The following is a 12,073-nucleotide window of genomic DNA, read 5'->3' as shown; positions in this document are numbered from 1 at the left end:
GATTGAAAGAAATTCCAGTAGTACTTGAGGCGTGACAACCCTTCTTTGCACCCTTTGAAAGGCACTAGCATATATGGCCGTGCCGGATAAGTGCAATCACCAACTAGACAATAGTTTCCTAGCTCACCAACTAGACAATAGTTGCCTAGCTCACCTTTTGCACATCTTTGACCTAGCTCGCTTCTAGTGAAATTCAAGGAGTCATGCACTGATCCGGCCCATCCAACATCATAATTCCATATTGAACAATTAGCAGATACGGTTAGTTGCAGCAAAATAGAGTGGAAACCTTTTCGATTGAAGTAGTCGACATGGTTGTCCCTTGGTGCAATGATGGGAATGTGGGAACCATCTATCGCACCAACAACAAAGGGGATTCCTCTTGCAGCCTCAAAATCGCACGCCAATGTCGCAAGTCGAGAGCTTGTGGGCCATCTGATGTACAAATCCCTAAGGCCAGATTTAACAATTGCCTTGCAAAAATCAAGTACAATTCCACAAGATGTACTCTTCGCACATCCATAAGTGTCACCGAGGCCCAAGAGACCATCTCTAGTAGCAAGTCTGGTAAGAGCGATTACTACTCTATCTTCTATTGGCACAGCCTTGCGAAAGTTTGTGGATTTCTTCTGCATGAAGGATGCAAGCTTTCCACAAAGGTAATTGAAGGTTTCTTTGCTGACCCTCATACGCCTCTAAACATGCTAGCATTGTAAGCACTTAGGAGATAGCATCTAACAAAGCCTTGTGGACGTGGGTATGCCCACGCACGCCGTCGTTCATGACCACTCCTTCGGTTGGCCATCTTCTTGAGGCTTACAGACCGTGCCATGCACTCACAAACATGCAACCAAGTTTGCACCATGGACTCATCATTGCAAAAGCTAGGTTTCTTTAGCAATTCATAAATGGCTAAAGAACACAACCATGCACAATAGAGAGCCATTTCTTTGGATGTGGCCATTGAATCCTGCGAACACATTGAAATGATGCAAGATATTTAGCACATGGTCCACTTTAATTTACAACATTTTTATCATACTTTGAAAGCTGGAGACATTTTCATACACTTCGGAAGCACAAAAATAAAATCTGAAAGCTTTGAAATCTTTGACAAATTACAACCAAACATCGAAAAAACATAGAAGTTGTGAAAAAACTAGTTGTCACCCCCCCTAGACTCCTTCAAAAAATCACTCATAGTCATGCGCATTGCAGCTAGTATATTGAGCCTCTCCTTCTCCAAGGCAATATTCTGGCTAGCAATCTCCTTGAGATGCTCCAAGAGAAGTTTCCCTGTACCGGCCATCTCGGCCAAGGACTCCTCGTACTTCGGAACGACTTTACGGGTAGAGGACAGAGTGGGTTGGGTCTTCTCTTGATTTGGAGAGGGGTTTTCTTCTAAGGTTTCACCATTTGTTGGGGTAACATCCTCCATTGTGGATGAAGAAGCATGGCTAACACGAGTAATAGTGGCTCTGGCGTGGTATTATTCATCCACTATGTCAAACCATTTGCATATATGCCTCCTATCATTACCAGAAATTGAGTTATGGGCTTTGTCCTGACGGTATTGTTGCAATACTACTTGCCACTTTTTACGGCAACTTTCACTATCTTTATCAAATTCAGGGTAAGTGGTGGCTAGTTTAGTAGCCACCTTTGCCCATAAATTGATCCCTTGCTTCCCGGGATTATTGAACTCCTCATTCATGCCCCCCCCGGATATGAATGAGTTGGTCCACCCACCAATCTTTCCACTTGCTTTTCTTGTTGTCGCCGTCGTCATCGTCTCCCAAGTTGGTGGTGCTCTTCTTCTTTGAGGCTTTGGGCTTCTTTGTTGAGGTTTGGTTTTGTAAAACAACCTCTTCATTGGTGGCTTCTTTCCTCTTTGTCGGTTTGGCATGGCTTGCCTTGAGTTGAGAAGCTCACATGGCATTAGGGGTAGGGTTGGGTGATGGAGTGGACGCCAGCGGCATCCATATTGGAGTTAGGACTAGTGACACTCAAAGGGGGTGAGGGATGAGAAGGATGTGTAGCCATAGGAGAATGTGGGCTATGAGCATTTAGAGTAGGAGAGGGATGAGGTGGTGGAATTTGAGATCCATAATTTGGGGGTCTAAACATAAAGGGAGAATTAGGAGAGATGGAGGGAGAATTCATCATGGCTTGGTAGCCATGAGGTGGCATATGGAAAGAAGGGTGGGAAATGGGTAGAAAGTGGATTGAGAAAATGGAGGTTGGGAGAGAATAGGGTCATCGTCTTCCCGTTGGGAGTCAAAAAATTGATTTGGGTTGGAATCCATGGTACCTACAACGCAAAAAAAAAAAAAAACAATGTTAAAGTCGTGCACACAAAGTTGAAATCAATGCATGAAAGTGTGAATCGTAGAATTCATAGCAACCTTGATGAATTAATTTGCACCGCCGTCACCCTCTTAACGCTTCAACCCTACAAGAACGCCATTAAAAAAAGGTTGGTACATCATAGAGCAAATCATGTTAAAAAAAGTTGGTACATCATTCATGAAAGCCCTCAAATGTAAATGAGCATGGCTTTGAGCTTGCTTGAAGAGGCCCTCAAATGTAAAAGGGAGAGGCTTACTCCGTGATGCACCTCAAATGTGCAAAAACATGATGACCTCCTTGATCTTTGTGTTGATGTGACAGAGCTTATAAGGCTATAAAATTTTCCATTTTATAAGGAGTGAAGGGGGGGGAGGCCCGGAGGGGGTGTGTTGATGTGACACAGCTTGAAAGGCTATAAAATTTTCCATTTGATAAGGAGTGAAAGGGGGGGGGGGGGGGGGTGTTTTGTGAACGTTGCACACATTGAGCCGTTTTTATTTTTTTAAGGAGGGGGTGGGAGGGGGTGCCTTTTTTGGGAAAAGGTAATGCTTGGTGAACGTTGGCATGAGGGCCCTCTTTCCTGCGTGGAGGGTGGAAGCGCCATGGGGGGGGGGGGGGGGGGGGGGGGGGGGGGGGTTGGAAGAGATGAGAGCGCTGCCTTCCGTGCACTGGCAACCAAAAGCGAGCACTACCGCCGCCCACAGTGAACGGCTTGGCTGACAGGGCATTTCGCTATTGGCTGCGCTAAAAGGTAATCGTTGTGCTGCCACATAGTCTTATAGTCTTGTTTGAATGCCATCGGCGTGAATGCTTTCTTCACATGGCATCAATATCCAACACGTATATCGAGAAGGTGACAAAACACACACTACCGCCATGATCAAGTATTGACATGTAACACTTAATGGCCTAGTAACTTGTGTGTGTAGCAGAAATTAGCATGAACATAGTGGGCATTTCATTAGAATAGATTCCTAATGAGAATTACAAGAGTGCTTGGGTGGAGAGAGCAACAAAAAGCATAACACCTAGTTAGATAGCATCAAAAATACTTTCAAAAGAGAGAGAAATTAAGCTATTGACAACAGTTGAGGACCGGATTTGCATGGAGCCAGTCCCCCCTCCAAAAGGCTTTGTATTATGGTTTCTCCCATCAAGAGAGACATTGTACAATACAATTCTTTGTGTTCTTTCAAGACTAGCTAGTGCAATGAAGATGAAAGCTTCATGCACTAAGCAAAACACTTAGTAAACACAACTTTAATTATCCCAGTTCTCAGACCCAAGACATCACACACCTTCGAAGATGGTGAGAGCTAGCAGGGTATGAGAGTACATTGAGAGGAAGGAGTATCTTACGAGAAAGATGTGCATCTCCTCACATAATCACTCATATTAGCATAGCTTTAGCTTAGTAATTAGCTTGGTAGAGGAGATGAGCATGCATTGAAGCTTGGCTCTTGGTTGGATTTGCATCCACAATCCAAGAGTGTGTCTATGTAGGCTTCTATCTCACAAGCTTGGAGTAGGTGATGAGTTCTCCATTAAAGCTTGGGAAGAGATAGTCTTCTCTTTCTTCACACATGAGATTGTGTGTGTGTGTGTGTGTGTGTGTGTGTGTGTGTGTGTGTGTGTGTGTGTGTGTGTGTGTGTGTGTGTGTGTGTGTGTGTGTGTGTGTGTGTGTGTGTGTGTGTGTGTGATAATGCCTTGCAAAAATCAGCCCCCTCTCTCTCTTGGGCGATCCCTCTTGCAGGCTCCCCATTGGACCTCCCCAAGTCAACCCAATGGCTATTAAGCAGCATAAGTGATAGCCTTTTGACATGTGTCCCCCTTTCCCCTTTTGTGAGAGCTTAATCAATTAAACTTAATTGATTTAAATGAATTAAATCCCCATTGGACCTTTCCCCATTCTGACCACCAATAGGAATTAAGTAGCCCATTGGGCTGCTCAATTCCTATTGGACCCCTTCACAGGCTATCCAATCATCATCCAGGAGACTTAATTTTCATTGGTTCTTTTTATTAAGTGTTTTAAAATTAATTATGCTAAATTTACTCTAGCCTAATTCTCATTGGTCCACTTCAAGGGTCATCCAATAGGAATTGGGTACACCTTGTGGGCATCTAGCCTAGGGAGCTGACATGTGTCCCTCATTCCCATTGTGTAAAGGGAGCTTGTGTGTGTGTGTGTGTGTGTGTGTGTGTGTGTGTGTGTGTGTGTGTGTGTGTGTGTGTGTGTGTGTGTGTGTGTGTGTGTGTGTGTGGACTTCTCTCTCATCCCCTACTTGCTAGACTCGCCCCCTCCTATGTAGGGATATTCAAATACTTTTTTGGTCACACACAAAGCATCCAATTTCCCTAGGGTTAACCTTTGGACATAACCTTTGAATTTTGGAACCTTAGCATTTTGGAAGTCTTAATGGGCTGAACCTTGGGGTCTTTTTAGCACATTGTTGCACATGGCTCTTTTGCAGATGGCCCCCCTTTTGGATCCCTATTTTCCCTCCTTTGGATCCTTATTGTGGCCAGTCTGCTAGCTTAACCAATATTCTAGCTTTTTCTCCCCTGGCACTTCCCCACATTAAATGATCAGTTTAATATGAGAAAATCATTTAGGAGAATTAGATATTGATTATTATGACATGACATGTGTGTCTGAGGTAGCGTCTATGTGTGTGCATGCCCAAATGCACTCGCTCAACAACGCTCGGCCCCGCTCAACTCTTTGGAGCTCCACATGCCTCTGCGTCGTCGATGCCCTGCGATGAGCACACTAGCTTCCATAGCAGATTTGAATCAGCCACACATTTGGAGCCTGGTGTCAACGATGCTCCAGCCAATACCTTTTTCTACAATTGCAGCCAACAAGTCACAAAAGTTCACCTCTGTCATAGCCTTGTGTAAGGTGTTGAATCCAATCCGCGCCGGCGCGGACTGGTTTCAACAGCATTTGTGAGCTACTCCTTTACACTTTTTAGTGGCCAAATACCCATTGACCCTTGGAGATTTATCCATGGCCATGTGAACGGTGATGGGCCCAAACCTAATCTCATTAGCTTCTATGTGTTTGCAATCGCATCGTGGAGTCTCGACCAGGAGCAGTCGGCCTACTACAACTTGCAGCTTCTAGTTTCCGACCTTCATCGGGACTGATTGCTCGTAGCTCAGTCGACCTCTTCTAGTGTGACTGCGTGGTGCAACCTGCAGCAACCAACCCAGGTCCATCATGCCTTTCCATTTAGTGCTTTGCAAGCTGCACAATGTAGATCACTTCATCCATAGCCTTGTGTAAGCTGTCGAAACCAATCCGTGCCAGCGCGAACTGGTTCCAACAGCGTCTGCAAGCAGAAGTAGTGCTCCTTTACATGTTATACAAATGAGTTTTTGATTTGATTATAAAAATTTTAAAAAAAATACCCCTATACTTTGTGAAAAATCCTAAAATACCTTTCAAATTTGAAAAATTACCATTGTACCACGTGTATATGGCCAAAACTTCCCAAAATGCCCTTCAATTTTGCCAAAATTCTCAAAATACACCTAATTAACCTAGCAACATCTACAAAAACAAGTTTTTTTCAACTCTTCATAGGAAGATTGGTTTTCCTCAATAAAAGATGATAGAGCTAGGATTTAAGAGGTATTGATTGCTCTTCGGGATTGTTCATTCTTTACACAAATTCCTCGATTTGTGAGCTCATTAATTGGTGAATAATCTTGTCTAAGATGCTAAAAAAAAAATATCCATTGTCACTAACATTATTAGACTACACAAAAGTTGGGGCAAATCTATCCCAAAATAATGCAAGGGTATATTAGGAATTTTTTAAAATTTGAGTGGTATTTTGGGAATTTCCACAAACTATAGGGTATTTTGGTAATTTTCTCTTTTTTAATCAAATAATTGCATTTAAATCTACTCCAAACTAGTCCGTGTTAGTGCGAACTAGTTCCAGCAAGCGATGATGAGTGTTATTTTAGAGGGTTGCAAAGGCCGTCGCTCCATTTTAGGCTACTACTATTGATGACAACTCTATGTGGTATTATCATCGCTTTGATTTAACAACCCAAATGGAACATTAGACGGTCGCCTCAGATGGTAGTGGGGTCAAGTTGCTTTTGTAGATCTGGGCCAAGAAGAGAGCCAACTCATTTGTAGAGGGAACGATCATTTTATCGGCTATATATGTGTAGGGCGAGGTGAGATGTGATCGACATGGTGATAACGGTTGATGAGGGGAAACAATATGTTCATACAAGCAAGGGGACACAGAGGTATATTTCCAACACCTGTAGCAATATATTTTGAAAGGAGAAGCTAATTGACGGGGATAATTAAATAAGTTGGGGTGTTTACTCACAGCAGATGAGCTATTCAACCGTATACACGCCAAGCTACACGACACCATTGAGAAAGTGAGTGCCAACCTTTTCTTTTGCTTACAACACAAAACTGGTGGGGAGGAGTAGAAACATTGTGTTGTTTAAATGGGGCATGAAAGGGCGTGCTCTGCTAGCTATCGGAGTGATTATTATTGTTTCATCGAGATGTGCATATCAAAGAGTTAACAATAGGCTAGAAATGTCTCTAGCTAAAGTTTAATGAAAGTACAATTATTTGAAAGGCCCAAAATAACGAGATAATTTGTAGACAACAATAATGTGACTATAAATCAGCACTCATCACTATAATACCATTTGGGATTGTCATCAATAGTAGCAGCCCAAAATAGAGCGATCGCCTTTGCAACCCTTTGAAATAGCACTGGTCTCATTCACGTCAACTACAAATACACTAAACTTCAACTTTTTGTGAACACTACGCAAGAGAACAACAACTTTGTGGCTTGTTATATATGAGGAAAATATTGAAAAGTAGGTTATAATCTTGAATATAAAAAAATGACACATAGGGCTAAATTTAGATGAAGGCATCAAGTTCGCAAAGGGTAGATGCAAGCGCATAGAAAGGCCTAACCCAAAATTTCCTATTGGTTGTTTTGTCTACCAAATTTTTTCTTTGTAATTGCTTAGAGCTCCGTGATCTCACTTCCCGCACAAATGCAAGATGGAAGACCATGCTTTCTGAGGGAACAAAACAACTAGTAGCTATAGGCCTAACAACCAACCCAAATTGCTTTGCCAATGAAAGCAAGCGACATAGAGAAAACACCCCTTAACATAGCCTTAGGATGTATCCCTAGGATAGCTTGGAATAATCCTTCTCTTCCATTGGCTATCATTTTCCTACCAGCACCCCATGGACACATAGCTAGTTGTGAGGCCTTATTTGTGTAAAAGCATCTCACATTGGCCCACAATTCCCTTATCCTTCCACAACACCTGTGGCTCTTGTGTACTATATTGTTTGAAAAGGCATTGTCATGTCACTTGATATACATTGGTTTGTGTGTAAGAATCTTTTGGTTTGTAAATATCATTTGCAATGTCTCTTTAATTGTGTCTTTGCTATACTCTATGGCCATCTCTTTTCTCTTATTAGCACTTTTGAAAACCTCTCTAATTCACATTTTTTTTTGAGAGATCGCTCATTTTTTTTGTCGCTCAAAAAAACTTGCTCCCCATCTTGTAGAACTCCTAGGCTTCAACAAGCCATGGGCAATCCATCTCTCCAAAGTGAAGTGCAACGGCAGCTACGTGCGCATGGGATTCTCCAAGCTCCCCACCATGACGAGAGAACACCTAGGAAGCCTCCTTGTGAGACTTCCAAAAGAGGTCTCTCTCCGATTCGGGAAGAAGAAGAGAATCCATACGAAGGGCTCAAGAATTTACTTCTTGATGATGCATCTCCTTCTCAAAGGAGAACTCAAGAGCCTCCACCAAAGGAACGAGAAAGAAGTGAGTCTCTCGCCACCTCGATGGAGATGGCTCCACGAAGACGGCGGGCTAAAACGCTCTCCATCACCTCCAAAACGGAGAAGACCATCGCACCCTTCTCCACACTATACTTCAAAGAGGGATGACAAAAAGCAAGAGAAGAAAAAGGCGAGAAAGAGGACACCCTTTTCTCCATCTTCTTCATCCTCTTCCTCTTATGAAAGTGATGGTGAAGACGATGAAGATCAAGACAAGAAAAAGGCGAGAAAGAGGTCACCCTCTTCTCCACCTTCCTCAAATTCTTCACCTTTTGAAGAAAGTGATGATGCAACCTTTGAACCATCAAAAAGAAGAGGCCATAGGAAATCCTATGCCGCATGGAAGAGGTCGTCCAAGCTGAACAAGTTCAAAGACGGAGGAAAGAGAATCTCTTTCCTTACCTATGATGGCTCCTTTGGTGCTATGGACAAAGTCTTGGCCTTTATCCAACAATTTGATGTGGCGTTTGGAGATGAGGGCTTCACGGAGTCCTCTAAGCTACGCCATGTAGCTATGCACTTTCAAAAGTCCGCCAGGCAATGGTGATTTAGCCTACAAGCCAACGGTGAAGCTCCATGAACCTGGAAAGCTTTAAGAGCTTCCATTATGAAGCATTTTTTGGCCACCGATGCCAAAGACAAAGTACTCACCGAATGGCGAAGCTTAAAGCTCTCTCTCTATGAATCCATCCACAAATATGTAGACAAGTTTTGGGACCTACAACTCAAACCACTGTCTTCAAAAAGTTGGATTTTGGAGAGCAAAAGCAACAATTTTGTGTGGGCTTAACCGAAGAAATGGCGGAGTATGTCAACTCCCAAAGGCCACGTACCATATCGGCGGTAATACACCATACTATGGTGGCCTCTCGAATCAATTTCCAAACGGGGCCTAAAAGAAATAATAAGCCCACGGAAAACAAGGGTTCCAACAAGCCTAAGGGGAAGGACAATGTCCAAAATTCTCCTAAGGGCAACTCCAACAAAGCTAAAGAGAAGGGAGTTTACAAAGGTAAAAACAAACTCTCTCCTGAAGAGCTTGAGCGTTATCGCAAGGATAACCGGTGTTTCAAGTGCGGCGAACAAGGGCATGCGTACCGCGCTTGTCCCCAAAAGAACACCCGCCATGATCCTCCTAGAGCTACCTTGGTTGAAATACAAGAGGAGGAGAATCACCAAACTCACCACAAAGGATCTCCTCTATGCCATGCTTGGGGAAAGGTAAGAGAACATGATGCTTATATTCTCTTTGACCCTGGTTCTACTCACAATTTTATATCTATAGAGTTGGCCACCAAGCTAGGCATACAAGCATACGAGATGGGAGATGTCCTACCCGCAGACAGTGCTTTCAAGGGGCAAGAATCTTCAGTCACTCCCTTAATCGGGAAAATTGAGGCTTCATGTCCAAAGCTATGTGGACAAAGAGGACTTCTTTATCTCTCCTCTCAATCATGAGGATGTAATCCTAGGGGCGCCATGGTTTTGACCGCCTGGCTGCCGATGTTAAATTTCTTGAAAGGAGAATCTCCTTTAAGTTCAGGGAAAAAGATATGTATATAGATGCTAAGGAAATGGGTAACACTATCCCCAGTGCTTTCAAGGGGCAAGAATCTTCAGTCACTCCCTTAATCGGGAAAATTGAGGCTTCATGTCCAAAGCTATGTGGACAAAGAGGACTTCTTTATCTCTCCTCTCAAGCATGAGGATGTAATCCTAGGGGCGCCATGGTTTGACCGCCTGGCTGCCGATGTTAAATTTCTTGAAAGGAGAATCTCCTTTAAGTTCAGGGAAAAAGATATGTATATAGATGCTAAGGAAATGGGTAACACTATCCCCATTGTACATACACCAGCTTTCAACAAGTCGATAAAGAGCTCTATTTTCGTGTACATGGATTTTGTTAAAGATTCTCAAAATGAACCTAATTCTTTAGCAAAAGAAAATAAAAGCAACCAAAATGAATTAGAGTTATCCAATTTTATCAAGGGGTTTCAAGATGTCTTTATTGACGACATCCCTTGTGAGCTACCTCCTAAACGAGGTAATGATGACCGTGCAATTGAACTTCTTGCAAGAAGTTCACCACCTAACAAACCTCCTTATAGAGTTTCTCAAGCTCAACAAGAGGAGATTATGCAACAAGTGCATGAGTTAGTTGAGAAGGGCATGGTTAGGCCTAGCTCATCTCCATTTTGCTCACCTGTGCTATTAGTGCAAAACAAAGACGGCACATATCACATGTGTGTCGACTATAGAGCACTAAATAGGATCACTATCAAGAATAGGTTTCCCGTTCCACGGGTAGAAGACCTACTTGATAAGCTACAAGGATCAACCTACTTCAGTAGGATTGACCTAAAAAGTGGCTATCATCAAATAAGGATAGTTGATCAAGACATTGTAAAGACCGCATTTCGCACCACGTTTGGTCTTTACGAATACATTGTCATGCCTTTTCGCTTGACCAATGCACCAGCCACATTCTACCGCTTGATGGAGAAGCAGTTCAGGCCTCATCAAACCTTCACTGGAGTGTTCTTTGATGATATTATCATCTACTCTAATTCATTAGACGAACACAAGCAACACCTCCAGGTAATATTTCAAGTTTTAAGAGAGAATAAACTTTATGTAAATCGAAAGAAAAGTGAATTTTTCTTGCAAGAGATTCAGTATTTAGGTAACATTATTTCTCAAGATGGCATCCAAATGGATCCATCAAAGTTAGAGGTAATAAAAGGATGGCCTAAACCAAGGAATCTTCATGAACTAAGAAGCTTTATAGCTATGTGTGCATACTATAGACGCTTCATAGAAAAGTTCTCACAAATTGCGGGACCATTACATGACCTAACAAAGAACAGCATTAGGTATACATGGTCTGCTAAGGAGAAAAATGCTTTCGAAAAGCTTAAAGAAAAGCTTATCTCTCAACATGTGCTTACATTAACGGATCTCTCAAAACCATTTGAGGTCCAATATGATGCTTGTGGTGATTGCCTTGGAGCTGTTTTGCTTCAAGAAGGGCACGCCATAGGCTATGAAAGTCGAAGGCTCGACCCTGTTGAGCAATCTCTAGGAATATATGAAAAGGAACTCCTTGCAGTTCTACATGCCTTAGACTCGTGGAAGCACTATTTATTGGGGACTCCTTTCATTCTGCGAATGGATCACCAAAGTCTTAAGTACTTCATGACGTAGACCAAGCTCTCCGACAAACAAATGAGGTGGGAAAATTTCCTTTCACAATTTCATTTTCATATTACTCACATTGCTGGCAAGCATAATCAAGTAGCAGATGCACACTCAAGACGGCCGAGAGTAAATGCGGTTTCCATAGCAACTCACAATGATCTATCTTCAATGATAGATGAGTATGCTATTGATCCCGATTTTTGAGATGTGATTTCAGCCCTTGCATTAGGGAAGAAAGAAGAACCATTTACTTTACAAGATGGTTATCTTCTCTATGGCAATAGACTATGTGTTACTAACTCACTACGTGAGAAAGTAATGTATGAATCTCATGCTCCTCCTTATGCAAGGCATAGAGGGATTCAGTCTACCTTAAAGGGAATTGAAACATATTTCTATTGGCCTACCATGAAAGTGAACATACAAGAGTATGTTTCTAAATGTATGGTATGTAAAAGACAAAATTTGATAGAGGGAAGCAACCTGGATTGCTTCAACCCTTGCCAATCCCTAATACACCATGGGATAGCATATCCATGGATTTTATCTTTGGATTGCCTAAGTCTATCCATGGGAATACATGAATATGGACGATAGTAGATAGGTTCAGTAAACAAGCTCATTTTATACCTGTCAACAAACGGCAACC

The 12,073-nt window shown here is 42.5% G+C and overlaps 1 pseudogene; it reads right to left on the bottom strand.

Annotated features, from left to right (window-relative positions):
- Nucleotides 1–1,036: 1,036 nt before the first annotated feature.
- Nucleotides 1,037–2,306, bottom strand: LOC147435643 (uncharacterized; annotated as a pseudogene).
- Between the last annotated feature and the right edge of the window lie 9,767 nt (nt 2,307–12,073).

The sequence above is a fragment of the Adiantum capillus-veneris genome, chromosome 18 (assembly GCF_014529385.1).
Source record: "Adiantum capillus-veneris isolate H3 chromosome 18, ASM1452938v2, whole genome shotgun sequence".
In the NCBI taxonomy this organism is placed as follows: Eukaryota; Viridiplantae; Streptophyta; class Polypodiopsida; order Polypodiales; family Pteridaceae; genus Adiantum; species Adiantum capillus-veneris.
This window is presented reverse-complemented; position numbering and strand designations above follow the sequence as displayed.